Below are 719 nucleotides of genomic sequence, written 5' to 3'. Positions count from 1 at the left end.
TGGTGAGCTCTGCTAGTTGCTTGGCAAACACCTTGTTTTGGGCTAGAATTGTATCAACATGGTTCAGCTCCATGACTCCCTTAGTGTTGTGTCTCTCTGAAGCATAGTAGTACTCATTCTCAGCCACTGTCTCAATCACTTCAATGGCTTCTTCCACAGTCTTTTTCCTGTTCAATGAACCTCCTGATGAATGGTCTACAGCCTTCCTTGATTCATAAGAAAGTCCATCATAGAAAATATGCAATTGCACCCAGTCATGGAACATGTCTGGTGGGCATTTCCTTGTCAAATCCTTGAACCTCTCCCATGCCTCATAGAGAGTTTCACCATCTTGTTGTCTAAAAGTCTGAACCTCAGATCGAAGCCTATTGACCTTTTGTGGGGGGGGGGGGGGTAGAAACGTGCCAGAAACTTGCTTTCCACCTCATCCCAGGTTGTTAGGCTCCCCCTTGGGAATGATTCCAGCCACTTAGCTGCCTTGTCCCTAAGTGAAAATGGGAACAAGAGCAGTTTATAGGCATCTTCCTGGACTCCATTGGACTTCACAATGTCGCAAATTCTCAGGAATTTTGTGAGATGTTGGTTTGGATCTTCATTAGCACTCCCACCAAATGAACAATGATTCTCCACCAGTGATATTAGTTGTGGTTTGAGTTCAAAATTGTTGGCCTGAATGGGTGGTTTCTGAATGCTGCTACCACAATTCCCAGAGGTTGGGT

At 45.1% G+C, this 719-nt stretch overlaps 1 non-coding gene across 1 annotated transcript; it reads left to right on the top strand.

The window, feature by feature from the left end:
• Positions 1–263: 263 nt before the first annotated feature.
• On the top strand, positions 264–367 carry LOC112715866 (small nucleolar RNA R71). The gene has a single exon (XR_003160029.1). It is a non-coding gene; the product is annotated as a small nucleolar RNA R71 (small nucleolar RNA).
• The last annotated feature ends 352 nt before the right edge of the window (positions 368–719 follow it).

This window comes from Arachis hypogaea, chromosome 1 (assembly GCF_003086295.3).
Source record: "Arachis hypogaea cultivar Tifrunner chromosome 1, arahy.Tifrunner.gnm2.J5K5, whole genome shotgun sequence".
In the NCBI taxonomy this organism is placed as follows: Eukaryota; Viridiplantae; Streptophyta; class Magnoliopsida; order Fabales; family Fabaceae; genus Arachis; species Arachis hypogaea.
This window is presented reverse-complemented; position numbering and strand designations above follow the sequence as displayed.